This window comes from Vicia villosa, linkage group LG1 (assembly GCF_029867415.1).
Source record: "Vicia villosa cultivar HV-30 ecotype Madison, WI linkage group LG1, Vvil1.0, whole genome shotgun sequence".
Classification (NCBI taxonomy): Eukaryota; Viridiplantae; Streptophyta; class Magnoliopsida; order Fabales; family Fabaceae; genus Vicia; species Vicia villosa.
The window spans coordinates 14,352,939-14,376,170 of NC_081180.1; the positions used below are offsets into that span (position 1 = coordinate 14,352,939).

At 33.2% G+C, this 23,232-nt stretch overlaps 1 long non-coding RNA gene and 1 pseudogene across 1 annotated transcript; both read left to right on the forward strand.

Moving 5' to 3' along the window:
- Positions 1–12,293: 12,293 nt before the first annotated feature.
- On the forward strand, positions 12,294–13,291 carry LOC131601413 (uncharacterized). Its single transcript, XR_009283655.1, has 3 exons — positions 12,294–12,652; positions 12,792–13,034; positions 13,107–13,291. It is a non-coding gene; the product is annotated as an uncharacterized LOC131601413 (long non-coding RNA).
- Positions 13,292–13,325: 34 nt separating this feature from the next.
- On the forward strand, positions 13,326–14,495 carry LOC131650478 (jacalin-related lectin 3-like; annotated as a pseudogene).
- The last annotated feature ends 8,737 nt before the right edge of the window (positions 14,496–23,232 follow it).

A 23,232-nucleotide genomic window follows, 5' to 3' on the forward strand; every position in this document is an offset into this window, starting at 1 on the left:
AGTCAATTTCAATCTCTAAAACACAGATACTTCAAATGTGGTAAAGAATATGTGCTGAATACTTGCTTGATATGCTACTGTACTTGCTAATTTTTCTCATAAATTCATTTGGAATAAATTTTGTAGTTTTTTCGTTATTCCATTTTTAATAAATTTTGCAAGATGACAATATCTTATTGAATAATTTGTTTGTTTCTGTAGGTACCGCTAACAACATGCTTTTTACTCAACATATTTTCCACGCAACTGAATTCATCTAATTTGTGATGATTTAGATCACCAAATTTTTCTTATAAATTCAGATGTTTTTTTTTGTCAAATACATTGTTATTAGCTGTAATCACAATAGTGATGTTGTCAGAGACAAAAAACCAGAAAATACACAACAGTGATGTTTTATATTAAAAATGATTAACATTTTTTTTTGGAGAATATATGAACTTTTATTCCACAAAAACAAAGAAATACAACCGATCCATAGGGATCCAGGTTCAAAACAATCCAGCCATACAAAGGGGCTCAAGCCTAGCTAATACTCAAATTGCCTACATTAACATGTTCTCTAAGCTGTTTAGATAGGCTACTTCTAATTGCTACATTAGTCTTGATACTAGACACAAGCTCATTACCAATGTCAACATGATTAAAAATACTGTCGTTCCTAGCTTTCCATAGCAAATAAATCGTCTCAGCCAGTGCAACTTTCAACAATTGCCGCTTCCAACCTTTCCTATTACTCTCCTATATCAGCCATCTCTTTTCTTCATCCCATTTCATAGGGCTACGCGAGTAACCAATCCACTGAAGGATATCCTGCCAGACAGTATATATTTTCCTACAAGAGAAGAAAAGATGATCTATTGATTCATCTTCAAGACAGAAAGTGCATTTCTTGTCAAGGTTAACACCAAAACGGGCAAGTCTATCTTTTGTAGCAAGGCGCCCCATGAATAAAAGCCACAGTTGGAATTTCGCTCGAGGCCTAGCAACATTTGAGTAAAACATCCTTTTCCATTCTGTAACACCCCGATATCCGCTGCACGCATCAACCGTGTCGGCCAACCGAGCATGTTACCGGCTTAATCAATAATCCCCCCTAGGTCCGCTTACCGGCTGCCTAGGAAATATTGTTTTTGCCTCCCGCAGGAATCGAACCATGTACCTAGGGGTTAAGTACATATTCATAGCAATTCCTGCTACCAATTGAGCTACTAGCTCAAGTGGTAGCAGGAATTGCTATGAATATGTACTTAACCCCTAGGTACATGGTTCGATTCCTGCGGGAGGCAAAAACAATATTTCCTAGGCAGCCGGTAAGCGGACCTAGGGGGTATTATTGATTAAGCCGGTAACATGCTCGGTTGGCCGACACGGTTGATGCGTGCAGCGGATATCGGGGTGTTACACATTCTACTGGTATTCTATCCCCACGAATAGCTTTATACCAGCTAGATGTATGGAACTTCTCTTGCTGCACACTATGCTCCCATTGCTGCCTATCCACAGTGATGTTTCTGTGCTTCAGAATTTGCTTGAGGATCCATGAAGAGTTGGCATTGCATTGCACCTGGAATATGTCTCTCCCCTTCACATAGTACGTATCAAGCCATTTGACCCATAGCTTATCTTTTTTCCCTTGAATATTCCAAAGGAGTTTCAACATGGTAGCTTTATTCCAGTCCACAAGAGAAGTGATGTTTAAGCCACCTGCACATCTTGGATCACAGACTGTACTCCATGCCACAGGAGCCTTCCTGCTGCATTCTTTACCACTCCACAAAAAACTCCTACATATGGCCTCCACTTGATGTATTATCTTTTTTGGCAATGGAAAAACCTGCATCCAATAAGCAGCCACAGCAAGCAGTGTACTTTTGACTAATTGGCATCTACCAACAGCACTAAGTAGTTTTGAAGTCCAATGATGAATCTTTGCTACAATCTTGTCTATGAGGGGTTGACATTGGTTAATGCTGAGTTTCCTGCTAGTGAGGGGGACTCCAAGGTATTTGAAAGGTAGTTGTCCTTCCTCAAAGTTTGTAGCCTTCAGTATTTTCCTCTTCTCCAAGTCATTTGTTCCACCAAAATAAACCTTGCATTTACTTGGATTTGCTTTTAGGCCAGTGGCTGCTGAGAACTCATGGAAGGCATTCATCATTTGTACCATAGATATCTCATCACCTCTAGAGAATAGTAATAAGTCATCTGCAAAACAAATGTTGGTTAGCCTCAATCTAGCACATTTGGGATGATACTTGTAATTTGGATTATCTTGTAGTTTAGCTAGGCATCTGTGGAGATACTCCATGATAAGGACAAACAAAAGTGGGGAGATGGGGTCGCCTTGTCGGAGTCCTCGTTTTGCTTTGAGAATGTTGCTAGTTTGACCATTGATAGTGTACCTGTAAGAGACAATCTCAATACAAAGCATTATCCATTCAATAAATTGGTTAGGAAAGTTCATCTCCTGCATGATTTGTTCAAGTGCTTTCCACTCAACAGTGTCATACGCTTTCTGCAAGTCCATTTGAACAGTGCATCTTGGGGATAGATGTTTCCTGTTATAGCCTCTAACCAATTCATGAGCCACTATGATGTTATCTTGGATGGTTCTGCCAGGAATGAAAGCAGACTGGCTGTCATCCACAATCTCACTAATGACCTTGCTTAGTCCGTGTGTTAGAATCTTTGAAATAAGCTTGTACACTGTAGTGCAGCATGCTATGGGTCTTAGCTCTTTCATGGTTTTTGCCTCCTTAGTCTTGGGAATCAATGTAACCAAGGCACAATTTACAGCTGCATATAACCTCTTGTCTTGGAAGAATTCTTGGACTGCATTTATCACATCTATCTTTATTATGTGCCAGCTTTTCTTGAAGAACCTTGCATTGTATCCATCTGCTCCAGGAGCCTTGTTATCTCCAATGCTTTGGAGGGCCTGCCATATTTCTGTTTCAGTGATTGGTTGGATGAGGCTAGAATGTCTTGCTGCTGGGAGTTGTTTTCCTCTTCTAAGAGCCTCTATATCAACATGGAGCAATTGTGAGGATGAGGTGCCAATCAGTTTTCCATAGAAGTGAAGGATTTCTGCTTCAATGTCTTTGAATTCAGTCAACTTCACCCCATTGCTGTCTTCAAGCTTGTGCAGAGTGGTTTGTCTATTTTTCTCTTTGAGGTTGGCATAAAAATACTTATTATTTCCATCTCCTAGTTTAAGTCAGTCAAGCTTAGCCTTATGTGCCAGAATTTTCTCCTCAAGCTCATTGCTATTTATAACCTCTTCAGACCAGAATTTGACATTTGCAAGCAATTCTTGGTTGAACATATCAGTAGCAAGAAGGGTTTGAGCCTCTTCCAACATATTTCTACTTTCATGGATCTTCTTTACCCCTGCAGTGACTTGTTTAGTTAAACTTCCAAGTTCTGGCTGTAGTCTTAGAAGTTTCCTCCATAGTCTATACATAGGTGTTCCTCTTGCCTCTCTCTCCCAGCTATTCCTCACTATCTCATTGTATTGTGCTTTCTCAGTGATACAGTTTAGAAACTTGAATCTATATCTTCTACTCTGTTTTGCATCATAGGAAATGATTAACAATTTTGAAAATACACAACAGTGATGTTTTGTATTAAAAATGATTAACAATTTCTTTAATAAAATGATTATTGATTCAGATCCACTATAAAATGCACTGCAATATAATTTTTTTATTGTATTTTTGAATTAATTACATTGATTTTTCTAAATTCTAAATGTGCAATAAATTATCTTAAATATGTTTATTGTATTAGATTATATTGAATTTTTTTTAATTTAGCCGGTTAACTTTTTTTTGTTTACCAATCATAATTATTATCCAAAAGATTTTTTTTGCATTCTACAAGTTATTGATATCACGTTATTATATTTTCTGTCAATACTAATTGTTCTAAAATGCATTATTTTTATAAGTGCAAAAAAGAATGCACTACCTTTTTAATTATGTCATTAAAATCTATGAAATCCTATAATCATTACACTATCTTTTATTTATTTCTTTACCAACTATCTTACGTTTCCAAAAACAAAATCTTTGCATTTTACATCAATGAGTATCATTTGTAATTAGTTCAATTAAATAGACACATTTTTTAGTAGATATTTAATGTAATATATAGTAAAAATATGTTTTTTTTCAATAAATTAATTATTAATAATTTTAATTATAAATTAAATTAGTTATATATTCAGCTGGATCAATCATATTTTTATATATGATGCAATGTGGATGTAAAAAATTATATCATTTTTGTTTTTATTTTTGGGTGAATAACTTTTCTTATTATAATTTTATAGTTTTGATTTTATAATATAATCATGTATTATTTGTTAGATTAAAATAATTATCTTTTAATAATGATATATGGTTTTCAACTATAAAATTATCATATTTTAAAAATTATAATAAACGTTAACAAGAAATAAATTTCAAGTTAAATTTTAACAATAATAACTATTCAATAAATAGACAAAGAGTTTGAAAACCGTAACATTAACATCATTATGAGAAAATATTTTGAAACCAACTTTAAGTTCTACAATTAAATAGACAATAATTATCAATGTCAATTTTTTTTAATAGAGTTTATTGTTGATTAACAATTTTTATAAAAGAGAACAATTGTTTTATTTTTATAAACGGAAAAGTGTTTGCTACAATATTTTTATTTAATAATGTGATAAATAAAAAAAGATAAAAAATAGAAACGATAAATAATTTTTTTCTTATTCGATTTCTATTTAATCGTTATATTTAATTCGTTTTAATAAAGGTACTATTAATGTATTTTATTTTCTGTAATTTTAGATTTGTGATAAATTGTAATAATTTTGTTTTATTTTTAATAATAAATTGAAATTACATTAAATATTAAATAATATTATTTTGATTTGATAATTTAGCCTTAAAAAATCATTTTATAATAAACTAAAAATAAATATTTGAAATATTCAGATATTATATTATTAAAAAAAATATTTTTATAAACGGGAATACGTTACAATTATGAACGGGAATAATGTATAAATATTTTTATGGACGGAAAAAATTCAATTGTTATACAATTATTTTTATAAACGGTTAATAATTTTATCTATCAATGCGTCATCGTAACGTACGGGTAAATTAAATTAATTTTTATGATGGGCAGACAAAATATTTACTTAAATTGAACAATATTAGAAATCACATGTTTAATCACTTCTGAATTACTATAGCATATCTATTATTATATTTATCTATTATAATATATAAAAGTTAAATTACCTTTAATTTACATAATAAACCCTCTGATTATCTATTATAATATATAAAAGTTAAATTACCTTTAATTTACATAATAAACCCTCTGATTAAACAACTAAAAATTTTCTTATTATATGAGTAAAAAGGACTTTTGACAAAATAAATCAATATCTTTATTTTGGCATTTATTACGGGTGATAGGTCACACTCTTATTTTTTCTTGGTATTTTATAATTATCTTAATTTTTACAAATTAATTTACAAAGTTATTATATAATCACAATAGTGACGTTATCAGAGACAAGAAACCATAATATACACAACAGTGATATTTTATATTAAAAATGATTAACAATTTTGAAAATACACAACAGTGATGTTTTGTATTAAAAATGATTAACAATTTCTTTAATAAAATGATTATTGATTCAGATCCACTATAAAATGCACTGCAATGTAATTTTTTTTATTGTATTTTTGAATTAATTACGTTGAATTTTTTAAATTCTAAATGTGCAATAAATTATCTTAAATATGTTTATGGATTAGATTATATTGAATTTTTTTACTTTAGCCGGTTAAACTTTTTTTTTTTTCAATCCTAATTATCATCCAAAAGATTTTTTTTTGCATTCTACAAGTTATTGATATCACGTTATTATATTTTCTGTCAATACCAATTGTTCAAAAATGCATTATTTTTATAAGAAAAAAAAAAGCACTACCTTTTTATTTATGTCATTAAAACCTATGAAATCTTATAATCATTACACTATCTTTTGTTATTTCTTTACCAACTATCTTACGTTTCCAAAAACAAAATCTTTGCATTTTACATCAATGAATTTTTTTACTTTAGCCGGTTAACTTTTTTTTAGTTTTCCAATCCTAATTATTATCCAAAAGATTTTTTTTTGCATTCTACGAGTATTGATATCACGTTATTATATTTTTATGTCAATACCAATGGTTCTAAAATGCATTATTTTTATAAGGCCAAAAAAAATGCACTAACTTTTTTATTTATGTCATTAAAACCTATAAAATCTTATAATCATTACACTATCTTTTATTTATTTCTTTACCAACTATCTTACGTTTCCAAAAACACAATCTTTGTATTTCAATGACCTGTTAATAGTGGTGCAACCTATACAAATTAATGCAGATGGCTTTTTAAATCTTTTTGCAAGTTTGAAGGTTATTTTAGATTTTACGTGTTATTAACAATTAATTTTATTTACGTGGGATTAATATGTGTTATTAAGAAGTAATTTTTATTAAAGTTTTTTTTCTCTTTTTAATTTTTCTGATGATCTTTACCTATAAAATCAATTAAGAAGAAAAATAATTGACAAACTTTTAGAACCATGATGTAATTAATTCATTAAATTAAATTTTATTTTCAAATAATTGAGATAAGGTTAATTTAAATACTTAAAATTACTTAAATAGTAAATTAATTAATTAGATGTCAATTCACAAATATAACCCTGATTAATATTGATATAATTAAAAGTCGAATTTTAATGTAACTAGTAGTTTGCCCTTGCGATGCACGGGTAAGTTTGTATAATTTGCTTTTAATAATTTGTTAATCATATTTTTAATATAAAAAATATTAATTGTAAGAAAATAAGTAAAACATAGATTGAAAAGGGAAAAGCGTGAAAGTAAGATGAAAAGAATATTACCAAAGTTTTATTATGATATAATGTGATTTTTTTAATGAAATGAAAATAAAATATAAGAGAAAATGGAGAAGAAGATATGGCCTTAAAATAGTCTCAACCTAACATTCAAAAGTTTAATTCTTATGCTAGCACGAAGAAAAATATAGCAGAGGTGAGATAATAGTGGAACGTTAAAAAAAATTATATGATTATTGATTAATTATATATAGTGCATATTAGTCCATGATAAATAATTACATTTTTTAATAATAATGTAATCACTGAAAAAGAAAAACTAAATGGTAAAGTGAATTATTGAAAAATAATAATAGAAAAAAATATTAGTTAACTTCAGGGTCTAGTCCTTTGATTCGATATTGTAGTAGTTAATTAAATTTTCTCAAAAAATTTAACATTGATGTGTGGTTAGAATGAAATAAAAGAATGAGGTTATCGGAAGAATAGTGATAACTTATAAAAAAATGAAGGAGTTTATCATGGGTTAGGGGAGATGAAAATATTACTCTAATTATTTATTTATTATTATAATGAATGGATTGAATGCCAATTATTTTGGCACTAAGAAAGACCATTTATGGAGCAGTGACCAATTCACCGTTACTAAAAAATAATAATACTCCTTTAAATAAAATATTGACGGCTTGGTATAAATTCACATGAGATATAACTTTTCCAAAAATAACTACAATATGACAGACATAGTAATATGATAGTTATTGATATAATATTATTGTTAAATAGACCTAATAATATGAGTTTTGGATGATTAATAAGGTAAGTGGATTATATAAGAATTACAAAATTTAAAAATATTATATAAAAATTAAAAAATGTTTATATTTTATATTATTAAAATATTAAAATAAAATGTCATATCAGTTAATCTATAGTTCTATTTTAAAATTATTGGGAAATATTGCCAAGAGTTGTTATCATGATGTCACATGGCTAGGGTTGCCATCATGACAACCTTACATTTATATATAAGATTATTTAAATTTAAATCTGAAATGTGGAAAAGAGAGATTTTTAACTCATATTTTAAAAATGATATATATATATATATATATATATATATATATATATATATATATATATATATATATATATATATATATATGTATATATATATATATATATATATATATATATATATATATATATATATATATTGTATTTATATTTTTATTTATTATCCATCATAAATTAGTTATATACATTTTTTAATATTTGTTTTTAGATATTTGGATATTATATAATTATATCAATTTTATTAATCTTTTTATATTTTTTATTTGTATTTATTATTTAGAAAAACTAAGTAATTCATGATTATATAAAAATTATAATTTTATTATTAAACAAAATAAATAAAAGAGAATAATTAAAAAAGTATAATTTTTTAACATTGCAATGGGATTTGTAAAATCAATTTTTAAAAAAGTAAAATTAGGATTGATATTAAAGTGACATGTGGGGAATATTGCCAAGAGTTGTTATCATGATGCCACATGGCTAGGGTTGTCATCATGACAACCTTGCATTTATATATAATAAGATAAGATATTTGTTCCGGATATTAATGCAGAAATTGACCAAATTATTTTTCACTTTATAAACCTTTTCATTTCCCAACTCGATTAATGATGTTGTGACTCACTTTTTAAAGAGGAGCGGTGGCTAGTGGCGATATTCATGGGATCCAGATATGCAGAGGGGCACCTAGTGTGTCCCATCTGCTTTTTGCTGACGACTGTTTTTTGTTTTGCAGGGCTAATCTATCCGAGGTGAATAATATCATGGAAATCCTAAATATTTATGAAGGTGCCTCAGGCCAGGAGGTTAATTTGAGCAAATCAGAAGTTTTCTTTAGCAGAAATTTGAGTAAACCGGCTCAAGAAGATTTGGCTCGTGTTATGGGAGTTCGTCATGTTATTGGTACTGGTACATACTTAGGTCTTCCATCGATGATCGGAAGAAGCAAAAAGGCTACCTTTGCTTTCATTAAAGATAGGATTTGGAAGAGAATTAACTCGTGGAAGGGAAGATCCTTATCTAAAGCAGGGAAGGAAGTCATGATAAAATCTGTTTTGCAATCAATCCCTTCTTATATCATGAGTATCTTTATTATCCCGGATGGCGTGATTGATGAGATTGAGAGAATGTTGAATGCTTTTTGGTGGGGAGGAGGTAGTAATAATAAAGGTATTAGGTGGATGGCGTGGGATAGGATAGCGTGTCCTAAGAAGGATGGTGGATTGGGTTTCCGAGATCTAAGAGCCTTTAATTTATCAATGGTAGCAAAGCAGGGCTGGAAAATGTTAACTTGTTCTCAAGCTCTTGTTTCACGAATCTACAAAGCAAGGTACTTTCCAAAAACCTCTCTCTTTGATGCGACTATTGGTAACAATCCTAGTTATGTTTGGAGAAGTATCTGGCAACCTAGAAATGTCTTAACTCTTGGTTGCAGGTGGGGGATTGGGGATGGAAGTACTATTAGAGTGATGAATGAGTCGTGGTTGCGAGGTCAAATAGATGGGTGTGTCAGAGGACCTCAACAACAAGGTGTGTATGACATTAATCTTACTCATCTGATGGTTCCTAATATGAAACAGTGGAATGTGCAACTGATTCGTAATTTATTTGACCATATAGATGCTGAGAATATCATCCAGGTTCCTTTAGTGGAGGAAGTGGTGGAAGATAGGTGGATTTGGAAGGAAGAACAGAATGGAGAATATAGTGTTCGATCTGGGTATAGATTATGGCGAAGTAGTAATGAGGGTGTCAATAGTAGGGTGAATGGAAATTGGGGGAGGCTTTGGAGTATAAAAGCTCAACCTAGAATCAAACATCTCTTGTGGAGAATCTGTAGAGGCTGTTTACCGACTTGTGATCGACTTCGTCAATATCATGTCCAATGCCCGCTTGAATGTCAACTTTGTGAGAATGTGATGGAAGATGATTGGCATATTTTCTTTGGGTGTGGGGCTACTTTTCATTGTTGGAGGGCAGTAGGTTTGTACGATGTTATATTACCCCGTCTTCAATCTTTTCATGATGCCAAATCTATTATCTTTGATATTTGTTCCAATGAAGATAGTCGGACTGCAGGGCGTTTTGCTGTTATGTTAGATGTGATCTGGAATAATAGAAACAATGTTGTTTGGAACAATGAGCGACAAGAAGCTTCTACTATTGGTATGCAAGCTTTTTATAGATGGCAGGATTGGTATTCAGCGCAAAATTGGAACCATATGAACAATTCCGATCAATCAATAATAACTTGGAACCCGCCTGATACAGGTTGGTTGAAATGCAATGTAGACGCGGGTTTTAATCATATTCAGGGTACTACTAATAGGGGATGGTGTGTGCGAGATAACTGTGGTAGATTTATCTTAGCAGGTACTGCTTGGGATTCAAACCTTCTTTCCGTTGACGAAGCAGAGGCATTGGCGCTTAAGGAAGCAATTCTTGGCGCTATAGCAAACCATTTTGAAAAAGTCATTTTTGAAAGTGATTCCCAAAAAGTGATTCAAGCGATCCACTCTAAGCATTGTGGAAACTCCGAATTTAGTTTGCTTATTTTATCTATTCAGAGATTGTTACAAATTTATGTCAACTTTGAGGTGAAGTTTGTTAAACGTCAAGCGAATATGGTTGCCCACTCGTTAGCGAAGGCGGCCATTTCATGGTCTAGACGTAGTATCTTTAATTTACCTCCTCCTTGTATTGAGATCCTTTTGATTAATGAAAGTTGTTAATTTTGTTTTGGTAAAAAAAAAATATAATTCCTTAATGTTTATAGTTAAATATAATCATTATTATAATTTATTTTTTTTGCTTTATTTCAAACGGAACTGTAATTTTTATTTCTCTTTATTGCAATACATCAATTACAACTCACACCGTCTTTCTATATATATCATTGAGTAAAGTGACAATAATAACGATATGCTATCAATATCGATATTGTGAATGGGTCAATAATAACAATACACTATTAATATCAATATTCTGAGTAAATAATAATCAAGTTTAATATCTATTTTTTTAATACTATTAATCCTTATTATTCAATAATAATAATATACTATTATTAATATTTAATTTTTGGAATTTTTAAAATAAAAAATTTAATATTTATGATATATTTTATTTTAAACCTTAAACTCTAAATATTTTAATTAAATCATTATTTATTAACTTTAATTTATAGTTCTTACGCAACAGTGATGATTACTACTTTTTTAAATATTTTTATTAGCCATTACTATATTATATTTATTTATTATTTATAACTACATTTGCGTGACCCGTGCAAACGCACGGGTCTCTTGCTAGTATATATATATATATATATATATATATATATATATATATATATATATATATATATATATATATATATATCTACAATATAAGAACGTTTAATGTTCTGGAAAGGACCAAACTGCCCCTTTGCTTAGATAGTGAGCCACGTGGCTGGCTTCTTTGCAATCCTTTACTACCTACTCTTTCTATGCTACAGGTTACGAGTTGCACCAAGTCATTTCTCTACCTTTTTTCAAATTTTCTTTCTTGCATTCTTGAACAAACCCTAATCTTTTTCAAACGGGGCTTCCTTGAAAACCCAACTATATTGTTCACCGGTTCTTCACTTTCTACCACTCTCTCTTTCACCTATTTTCATGTGGTGCTCTCTGAACTTCTACTTCTACAGACTCCAAATCTCATCTTCTCAATATCACATCTTCTCAATATCTAACCTTCCCGCAGCCACCGTATTTACAATAGTTTTGAACACTTTCATGTCTTAGGGTTTCCAGATCTGACACTTTCATGGCTTAGGATTTGCAGATCCGTCACTTTTTGTTTATGAAATTTCTTCGATTTGTATCGGTTTTTTGTTGAGTAGTTAGACATTATTGTGTCTGTGGTTTTGTATGTATTTCTGATTTGTATCGGTTTTTATGTTTTGACATTCAGATCTGTAGCGGCATCAACGGGTTATCGACGATTAGTGTGGTGGTGGTGGAAATGGGTTTCCGACGACGAGTGTGGTGGTGGTCCGATTCGAAAAGGTTTATGTATGACATTTTCAAATTAGGTTTCGTTATTAACTTTCTTTTGTAGGAAGTGCAGGATTTGAACTAATTATTATAGATCTGATATTATTATTATAGATCTCAAAACTCGCTCATTTGGTGATGGATTGATCTTATGTGTTTGATCACGGTGGCCGCCGGTGATTAATTAGAAGTAAGTTAGGTTTCAACCTTATTTTTTTTCTAATTTGCTCTGATAATATGATTGCTTTGTTAATATGGTGAAGACATATTGGTGGACATAGACGTTTCTGAGAAAATATTGATACAATAATTTTATTTTTGTCGGTCTTTATGATACAATATTTCTCAACTTTGATAGTTCTTTTTGGAATGGTCAGAGATGAGTGGTTGGAGCAGCTGTTGCAAAACAATCTATCCTCTCGCTGTTTTTTTTTACTTCGTCTACTTCTTCTCTGTTCCATGTGTATTTTAGTTGTGCAGGTTGTCGTAATTGTCGGTGAAAATGTGTATAGGGAACGGGTGATGGAAACATTTGAGAAGGATCTTCATTTACCGGTTGTTTGTGTTGATGCTGTAAATTCAACCGGTTGTCTGGATATTGGTATAACTCTTTCGCACTTTCGTACAGTCTCACAATTGCTTATTACATAATTTCTTTGAATGAATATGCTATGAACGAAGCTTCTAAATCAATCGACATTGGTTTTATAATGGTAAATATTATTCTTTTGCAAGGACAGTCAAGACAGCAGGCTATCAGGAATAAATTTAAGTCGACTCCAGATAAACAAGAAGCACCAAGTATTAGAGAGGGTTCCTCGTGCTGAATTGGACGATGCCGAACACTGGAGGGCAGTTACCTTTGGGCGGCATGGTAGACGATCCGGTTGATCGTAACTAATACAGGAAAAGGTTTGCAGAGTTTTTGAATGGTGAGACTTGCTTCTTTTTTCTAAAACAGTGGCTGGAGCTATTTACTTCAGGTATTAAACTTTTAAATAGGGTCTCTAGCTTTTACTATTTACATACATGAATAAGCATGTTCAATGTTGCAGAATTAGAGGACTGTCTTGCGAAGCCAAAAATATCGACAGGGCTTCAAAGCGAAGTTGTTATGTCTAATGTAGCGCAGATGGAATGCAATTAGTGAATCGTTTCCAACACTCCCGGCTGCAGTTTTCTGTCTAAGGTCTATCATTCTCTTTCTACAAGCAGAGAATGGTAGTTCACTCCTACAATATCTCATGTTAATTTGCGTAGAACTCATTGCATGCATGTTTTGCATGCAGAATTCTGAGGATTCCATAAAGAAACCTTCCTCTGTCGGGCCATGGGGAGGCAATGGAGGGTCCCGTTGGGATGACGGGATATACTCAGGAGTAAGGCAATTGGTGATATTTCACGGGGCAGGAATTGACTCCTTCCAGATTGAATATGATAAGAAAGGAAGCTCTATTTAGTCAGAAAAACATGGTGGAAGCGGAGGAAATAAAATTGACAAGGTAAAGGTTTCATCATGTACTAAGCTGATCTTGTGATATAAATTTTCAATGTTAGCACCAAATAATCTATGACGTCCATTTCAGTTAAACATGTGCATAGATATATTAGCTAACCACTTTTGACTGTGTTCTAGGTGAAACTTGACTATCCAGATGAGTTCTTAACTTCAATTCATGGATACCATGGTAGCTTAAATCAATGGGGGAACATCTTAGTTCGGTCACTGAGTTTTGAGAGTAACAAGAAAACTTATGGACCATTTGGTGTCGAGCAAGGGACATATTTTTCAGTACCAACAACTGGGGCCAAAATTGTTGGGTTCCATGGCAAGTGTGGTTGGTACCTAGATGCCATTGGAGTCTATATGAAGTCCTTAAAGCAACCAAATCCATCCAAAATTTTGGCTCATTCAGGCCACATGACTAACACTAATGAGAGTTTTGGTTATTCTTTGATACAAGGAACTGTGAACCAGAACTATGATATTGTTGTTGCTGTAAGACAGAAAGATCTGAAAGATGATTTCGGTAAGCCTATACTAAACAAGGTATCAGGGAAGATTTCTACCGTCAAAGAAACCAACAACATTGAACACAAAGAAAAGGTAAGATACCCTGCAATCTGTATGGAGGTTCTCTGGCTTTGAACTCATTAATTTTTAGTTAAAATATCAACTTTTGGCTTTAGCATAAAATGAATCTTAAAATCTATTTATGTTGCAGATAACACATTCAGAAAAGTCAGCAGCAAAGGTTGATGGTGTATGTACATATGGTCCTTGGGGTGGCATTGGTGGATCTGTATTTGACGATGGAACCTATAAAGGAATCCGGCAAATCAATTTGTCGCGCATTGTTGGAATTGTATGGATTAGAGTTTTGTATGATCGTGATGGGGGTGCCATATGGGGATGCAAACAAGGGGGGGACAGGAGGATATAAAAGTGATAAGGTATACAAAGAGCATTCAACCAAATTTTTATTCTACTTAATAATCTAGAAAACCACATTGAATTTTTAACATTTTTATGCATTATTTTGCAGATAGTATTTGATTTCCCGTATGAAGTCTTGACACATATATCTGGCTACTATGGACCCTTGATGTACATGGGGCCGGCTGTTGTAAGATCACTTACTTTTCACAACACAAAAAAGAAGTATGGACCATTTGGGGAAGAACAAGGAACTTATTTCACCACAAAGGCGAAAGAAGGTAAAATCGTTGGCATTCATGGGAGAAAAGGTCTGTTCCTTGATGCTTTTGGTGTACATGTAGAAGGGAAAGTAGTAGTACCAGCTGCAACTCATCCAAAGGAAATCACCCCTAGAGAGACAAATATTGGTGAGATAGGCAGTGCTAATTGGCATAACAAACTGGTACTTACTAAGCCCGCAGCAGCTGAAGAGGTATTACTTTCTTATAATAAACTTTTAGAAGATATTGAAGACATTCAAGAATTCTGTTATCTTTATGTGTAAGTTGTAATATTCATTTTGGTCATCTATAAAGTGAAATTTTATAGATGAACTAAGCAAATTCTACAACTGTGTGTGCCGATCTACTCTCTTTTCTTTACAATAGTTTTAGCAAAATGATAATGACATAATCTTTTTTGCACTTCTGTTTTCAAGTTTTGTCTTTGTAATGTTTAAGGAGGTAAAATAGATATAATTTTTGTTCTGGGTTGAGAGAGTTAATTTGTGCTCTTTGAATGGAAAGGAAAATAAGTGATGACTATGAATCAGGATAGATTCGGGTTTGTAAAACAGGATGCTAACAATTCTGAGTCCGTAATCAAGATGAGTAGATCAACATATAAGTACGAGAACTATGTGGTTTTTCTCTTGCTGGTTTATGTGTTTCTGTGTTTTTAAGCATGAATTAGCATCAAAATTTGGTGGGTTATTTTTAACTTTATATTCGTCTATCTTTGATCAGAATTAAGGAACGGAGAAGGGTTAGAAAATGGAGGAAGATGATAGGAATTGGTGGGAGTGATTGGAAACATTACTTAAGTAAAAAAACTAATGTTTTTGTATAACTTTTGTTGTACTAATTTGGTCTAGAAATTAAACCAGCTTAATTTTATAATATAATAATTTTTGTTTTTATTATATTAGTATTACTATGTTTTTTTTTTGGACAAAATTAGTATTACTATGTTGTTACCTTCTTTACGGTTCTTTTGGAGTGGTGGGAGAATGAGATCATCAAAGTCTATAATATAATGAGATATACAAAGCATCAGGTACGAAAGTCGGTGAAGCAACAAGCAAATTTATTACCTTGGTTTTAATTTTCTAGGCCCTCTGTTTTAAGGGAATGGGGGATTTAGCATCTTTCATGGAGTGTTGGTTATGAAGGAACATTAAATTTATGGTGGTATGTGTGGGCTTGATTTAACATTAAAAATAAATACATGGAAGGAAACATGGGGACCAAATCCGTTTTGACAATATTTTTGTTATACATCCTATTAGTATTTAGTATATGTAATGTGGCTTACATTTATTTTTATTTTGCCTTCATGGACATAAGCTTAATATCAATTACTTAACATAATTTGTTTTGCTTTTAACAACTATCAATTTTTAAATTATATTTATATTCGTTATCGTGACCATTTTTATCACGGATAACACAACATTACTCTATGAACTAGAATGCAAAGGACACTTTTTTAATAACAAATGTATCATGCTCAATTGAATTGGAGTGTGCATGTCTGTGGTCTAGCGGTGAATCAGTTTGGGTCTTGAGATTGCTTATTAAAAAAAATGATCACGGGTACCAAATATTTTTCTATACATTCAATTATTATTTTTTTCACGGGTACCAGATATTTTTCTATACATTCAATTATTATTTTTTCACGGGTACCAGATATTTTTCTTTACATTTAATTATTATTTTTTTTTACGGATACCAAATATTTTTCAATACATTTAATTATTATTTTTTTACGGGTACCAGACATTTTTCTATACATTTAATTATTATTTTTTTACGGGTATCAGACATTTTTCTATACATTTAATTATTATTTTTCACCAATATCAAACATTTTTCTATTAAAAATATACATCGGAAACAAATGCTCGTCCCGTACCAGAACCCGTGCGAAAGCACGAATTTATTTTTTATTTTTGGTAACCCTCACATTGTTATCACAAGTTATATTTATTTTAAATAGTTCAATAAATATATATATATATATATATATATATATATATATATATATATATATATATATATATATATATATATATATATACAACTCCCCCATAATATCTGGTATGCAAGTATCCTCTTTGGGGCAGTGATTTCTTTTACTCGATATTTACTTTTAAAAAATATCCAGTCTAACTGTTTTTTTATTTATATTATCAATTTTTTTATTTTACTAATTTTTATATAATAAATATATTATAATATCAAGTGGGGACTTAAAACAAATGCGCATCCCGTATCAAAACTCGTGCAAACGCACTGGTTAGTTACTAGTGTATATATATATATATATATATATATATATATATATATATATATATATATATATATATATATATATATATATATATATATATATATATATATATATATATATATATATATATATATATATATATATTGTCACGGGCTTAGTGGATATGGATCAAAAAAAGGTAATGGCTTTGATTAAAATGGGCAATGTTTTGAAAGGAATTCTATTCACCCCAAATATTTATAACTCGTATCCTTTCATTTTTTTTTTCGAAAATATCTTTGATATTATTTATTTTCAAAAGAGTTATATTTGTCAAAAATAAATATTATTATTAGTGTATAGGGTGAAAATTGAAATTTCCAATCTACCATATAAGAACACTTACTATTCTGGAAAAGGCATTATTAGAGGTGATCAAAATTAAATTGGTCCAATAAAAAATCGCAAATCAAACCAAACTCAATTGAAACCGTAAAAAATCGCATTTCATTCGGATTTATTTGGGTCATTATAACAAAACCGCACGGTTCAGTTTGGTTTGCGGTTTGTATTTTACAGCCGAACCAAACCACATTATGTTACAACTTGTGAGATATTGGATCGAACTCTAGTATTGTCGAAGGGTAGCTTCTTGGTTCGACAGTTCGACAGAGTTAAGCATGAAGTCGAAGGATTGTTCACATGCTGGTGTCGAAGTGTGCATGCTGTAGTCGAAGATGGGTCTAGCATGCAGATGTCGAAGATGCTAGGGTTGTTAGCATGTTAAATTAGGTTTTAGTGTTTAAACCCTAATTTGTTAAGTTAGCTTGTTTATTAAGTTGGCTTGTGTAATGGGCCTTGCTGAAAAAGCCCATTAGTTAGTATGTTAGGTTTTATTATAAATAGCATACTAGTCTCTCATCATTGCTAAGCTGCAAATCCTAATTTAGGGTGAGAGAGGTTATTTGTTATTCTTGTAAACTTGTAATCTTGTTTTAAGAGAAAGTGAAAGAATAGCAGTTATAACCAATTCGTGCGTTCTTATTCTCTTCCCTAATTCCCTATTATACTTTGTTATTGGTATCGTTTTTCACAACAAATTGGTGCGGTGAGCGTGGAGAAGATGCCTTCTACAAAGTATGAGATTGAAAAGTTCACCGGAGTGAATGATTTCGATCTGTGGCGCTTGAAGATGAAAGCCCTACTGGTTCAGCAGGGTTGTTTGGAAGCGTTGAAGGGAGAGGCAGCCATGAATGCAGAATTGACGGCAGCGGAGAAGACAAATATGATCGAGAAAGCACACATCGCAATTTTGTTGAGCCTTGGTGATAAGGTTCTCCGGCAGGTATCAAAGGAAACGACGGCATCAGGGTTATGGGTGAAACTTGAAAGTTTGTATATGACCAAATCGCTGGTAAATCGACTCTACCTGAAGCAAGCTTTGTATTCATTCAAGATGATTGAAGACAAAGTATTGGCTGAGCAGTTGGATATGTTCAACAAGCTGATTCTTGATCTTGAAAATATTGATGTGAAGATCGATGATGAAGATCAAGCGCTGTTACTATTGTGTTCTTTGCCTCGATCACATGCTCACTTCAAAGAAACTCTCTTGTATGGAAGGGAGTCCCTGACGTTTGAAGAAGTTCAATCAGCCTTGTACTCTAAGGACTTGAATGAACGAAAGGAGCATAAACCTTCGACTGTTGGCGAAGGTTTGGCCGTTAAAGGAAAACTCTTACGAAAGGATGGTAAGTTCGACAAGAAGAAAGGCAAAAGCCAGTCAAAGACTTACAGTGGCGAAGCATCTGGCATTCGATGCTACCATTGTAAGAAGGAGGGTCACACAAGAAAGGTGTGCCCTGAACGCTTGAAATATCATGGAGGTAAGGATAATGGCAACGCTGCCATTGTTCAAGATGATTTCGAATCATCTGATGTTCTTGTGGTTTCAAGCAGTGACTCTAAGAAGGAGTGGATTATGGATTCAGGTTGCACTTGGCACATGACTCCAAACAAAGACTTGTTCGAGGAATTATGTGATCAAGATGGTGGATCAGTATTGCTGGGAAACAACAAGGCTTGCAAGATTGCAGGTGTTGGATCTGTGAGATTCAAGCTCCATGATGAGTCAATAAGGTTGTTGACTGAAGTCAGGTATGTTCCTGATTTGAAGAGAAATCTGCTTTCTCTTGGTGAATTCGACAAGAAAGGTTATGTTTTCCAAGGAGAGAAAAGTATCCTAAGAGTCATGAAGGGTTCGAAGGAAGTCTTGAGAGGCGTGAAGAAACAAGGCTTGTATACCCTTGAGGCTGAAGTTGTAAGTGGTTCGACAAATGTTGCATCCACGAAACCTTTGTCGAAGACAGAAATCTGGCACATGAGATTGGGCCATGTCAGTGAAAGGGGTCTGGTCGAATTAGGGAAACAAAATCTGCTTGGTGGAGACAAAGTCGAAAAGCTGAAGTTTTGTGAACCCTGTGTACTTGGAAAATCTTGCAGAGTGAAGTTCAACAAAGGCAAACAAAGAACACATGGATCCCTTGATTACATCCATGCTGATCTTTGGGGGCCTGCAAGGTGTCCATCACATTCAGGAGCAAGGTATTTCCTATCCATAGTAGATGATTATTCCAGAAAATTATGGGTATTCATCCAGAAGACTAAGGATGAAACGTTTGAGAATTTCAAAAATTGGAAGACTCTGGTTGAAAATCAGACTGGCAGAAAGGTCAAGAGGTTGAGAACCGGCAATGGCCTTGAATTTTGCAATGAGGCATTCGACAGTTTTTGTGCTGCCTCTGGTATTGCAAGGCATAGAACTACTGCAGGTACTCCACGGCAAAATGGTTTGGCTGAAAGGTTTAATCGAACTATTTTGGAGAGAGTCAGATGCATGTTGACTAGTGCGGGGTTAACAAAGGTGTTCTGGGCTGAGGCTGTTTCGACAGCAACATATCTGATAAATAGATGTCCTTCGACAGCGTTAGATATGAAGACACCTGAAGAAGTTTGGTCGGGACATCCACCAGATCTCGACAAACTGAGAGTATTTGGCTGCGTAGCCTATGCTCACATTAGGCAAGACAAGGTCGAACCTAGAGCTCTGAAATGCATGTTCATGGGATACCCTGAAGGAGTCAAAGCTTATAGGCTATGGTGCCTAGAGCCAGGTCACAGGAGGTGTATCACCAGTCGAGATGTAGTTTTCAATGAAGCTGAAATGGCTTTTAAGAAAACTAATGATGTTGGTCGAAGTACAGAAACATCTGACGAAGAGCTGGAACAGGTAGAGATTCCTGTTGAGGTGGAGCATGTTGATGCTGAATTGCATATCCCAGATGAAGTCGAAGAAGAAGCAGAAGATGCTGAAGTTGAGGAAACTGACGATGACTACCTATTGTCGAGAGATAGGTCGAGAAGAATCATCAAGCCACCTCAGAGACTTGGATATGCAGATCTTATAGCTTATGCCTTAATCTCTGCAAGTGAGGTTCTAGACGAAGAACCTAGAGACTATAAGGAAGTTATGAGGAGTCGAAATAAGACTGAATGGCTGAAGGCCATGGATGATGAGATGAAATCTCTTCATGATAATCATACTTGGGAACTGATCAAGAAACCTGTTGGGGCAAGGTTAGTCAGCTGTAAATGGATTTTCAAAGTTAAGGAAGGAATTGAAGGAGTGACGTCGAAACGATACAAGGCAAGGTTAGTTGCAAGGGGTTTCACTCAGAAAGAAGGTGTCGACTTTAATGATGTGTTTTCTCCTGTTGTGAAGCATAGGTCCATTCGAATGTTGCTTGCCATGGTGGCACAGTTCGATCTTGAACTGGAACAGATGGATGTGAAGACTGCGTTCTTGTATGGTGATCTAGATGAAACGATCCTGATGAGGCAACCTGAAGGGTATGTCGAAAAGGGGAAGGAAGATTATGTGTGCAAGTTAAAGAGATCTTTGTATGGGCTGAAACAATCTCCTCGACAGTGGAATAGGAGATTCGACAAGTTCATGGCACGCATAAGTTTCATTAGAAGTCAGTTCGACCACTGTGTTTACTTCAGATTTCGACCTGGTAATTCATTTGTTATTTTGTTGCTTTATGTGGATGATATTCTCATAGCAAGCAACAATGTTGAAGATGTGATGAGGGTCAAGGCTGAACTCAATAAGGAGTTCGATATGAAGGATCTGGGAGCTGCTTCCAGGATTCTTGGAATTGACATTCGAAGAGATAGAAAGAAGTCGAAGTTATGTCTGTCTCAAGAGGCATATCTACGGAAGATTCTTGAAAAGTTTGGTATGTCGAATTCGAAGCCAGTTGTGACTCCAACAAACCCTCAATTCAAGCTGAGTATTGATCAGTGTCCCAGTACTGATGTCGAAAGAGCCTATATGAATAGCATTCCGTATGCTAATATAGTTGGTTCTTTGATGTATGCTATGGTTTGTACTAGACCCGACATAGCATATGCAGTAAGTCTTGTAAGCAGGTACATGGCGAATCCTGGAAAGGCTCACTGGCAAGCATTGAAGTGGATTTTAAGGTACATAAATGGGTCTCTGAATAGAGTCCTAATTTATGGTGGAGCCTTGGGTGAAGATAGTAAAGCAGTAATAGAAGGATATGTCGACTCTGATTATGCAGGTTGTATGGATTCCAGAAAATCTATTTCTGGATATGTTTTCACTATGTTTGGCACTGCAATTAGTTGGAAAGCAACACTTCAGAAGGTTGTTGCTCTATCAACCACTGAAGCGGAGTATATTGCCCTAACTGAAGCTGTGAAAGAAGCATTGTGGCTTGAAGGTTTTGCGAAGGAGCTAAAACTTCAAGGTCGAGGTATCACTGTTAAATGTGATAGTCAAAGTGCAATACACCTGTCGAAGAATTCAGCCTATCATGAGCGAACTAAGCACATTGATGTGAGGCTGCATTTCGTCAGAGGAGTAATCGAGCGTGGAGAAGTCCAAGTGCTGAAGGTTTCGACTGAAGACAATGCTGCTGATATGATCACCAAGACATTGCCGAGTTGCAAGTTTTTCCACTGTATGCAGTTGATAAAGCTGCATGAAGAAAGCTAGTCTATTCCTTGACGTTGTAGAGTTAGGTCCAAGGTGGAGATTTGTGAGATATTGGATCGAACTCTAGTATTGTCGAAGGGTAGCTTCTTGGTTTGACAGTTCGACAGAGTTAAGCATGAAGTCGAAGGATTGTTCACATGCTGGTGTCGAAGTGTGCATGCTGTAGTCGAAGATGGGTCTAGCATGCAGATGTCGAAGATGCTAGGGTTGTTAGCATGTTAAATTAGGTTTTAGTGTTTAAACCCTAATTTGTTAAGTTAGCTTGTTTATTAAGTTGGCTTGTGTAATGGGCCTTGCTGAAAAAGCCCATTAGTTAGTATGTTAGGTTTTATTATAAATAGCATACTAGTCTCTCATCATTGCTAAGCTGCAAATCCTAATTTAGGGTGAGAGAGGTTATTTGTTATTCTTGTAAACTTGTAATCTTGTTTTAAGAGAAAGTGAAAGAATAGCAGTTATAACCAATTCGTGCGTTCTTATTCTCTTCCCTAATTCCCTATTATACTTTGTTATTGGTATCGTTTTTCACAACACAACTCAAACTTCATTTATCCCACATCAGACCCAAACTCAAATCTATTATCGATTAGAAGTGATTTTCTCTTCCTCGCACTTAACGTTTCAATTTAAGTCTTCTCAAATCTCTCTTATCGGTATCATGCTTTTTACTCATCTTCTTTTTCATGTACATCTCGCATATTCTTCTTTAGTATCTCATATCTTATGTTCTTTATTTTTCTTCTTCTTATTTTTTATTCTAATTTTCTCACTATCAATTACGTTTTTAATGCACCTCTTCTTCTCTGATCTCCCATCTCTTCTGCTCTTTCTTTTTCATCTTCTCAAATATTTCATCTACTTTGTTTTTCTGTTCCATTTTAATGTTTTCGATATTGTTTTATGCTACTATATTGTATTTTTTATTCCACTTTTCTCTAATCTTATTTTTGTATATTAAATGAAAAGTTTTTGTCCAAATATGATGAATTTTGTTGTTCTTTGATAAGCATAAATGACTAAAGACAAAACGATATTGTCATATATATGTGTATGTATGGCTCAATAATTTTTTTGGCAAAAAATTGAACCAACCAAACCAATCCAAACCGCATTGATTTGGTTT